Raw genomic sequence first — 597 nt, 5'->3', positions numbered from 1 at the left:
AAGAAGAGAAAATAAAGATATGGAGCCTTTCGGCTCGTTATTGCTTACCGGGGGTAGGTGTTGCACAAAGCGTCAGATAACGCATGCAAGAAAGAATATAATGCATGAAATTGACAAGATGTGCGGAGCACATGAGCTTTACTTATGCACGGGATCTGCGCCCGGCTTTGTACAAAGGATTACATGCAACATCGGCAAGACTCGTACAAAAGGTGGTTGCCGGAACGAGTTCCGGCAACCGCGCCCTATGGGTAAAACTTACGAAGATGCTCAATGTTCCAGGAGTTGCTCACTGGAGTGCCATCTTCGGTCTCAAGGAGGACAGCGCCAGGCCTAGTGACTCGTTTCACCCGGTAAGGGCCTTCCCACTTTGGCGTCAACTTGTTGGAATTCTTGGCGGACTGAACGCGCCGAAGAACAAGGTCGCCTTCCTCGAAGCTTCTGGCATTAACTTTGCGGCTATGGTAGCGGCGCAAAGCTTGTTGGTATCGAGCAGCTCGTACAGCAGTCTGAAGACGATCCTCCTCAAGGAGCAGTGCGTCATCTTGTCGCAGCTGCTCTTGCTCAAGCTCATCATAAGTGAGCACTCGAGGTGAT

Source organism: Triticum dicoccoides, chromosome 7B, assembly GCF_002162155.2.
Source record: "Triticum dicoccoides isolate Atlit2015 ecotype Zavitan chromosome 7B, WEW_v2.0, whole genome shotgun sequence".
Lineage (NCBI taxonomy): Eukaryota > Viridiplantae > Streptophyta > Magnoliopsida > Poales > Poaceae > Triticum > Triticum dicoccoides.
The sequence above is the reverse complement of the archived record's forward strand: the minus strand, read 5'-3'. Positions refer to the sequence as shown.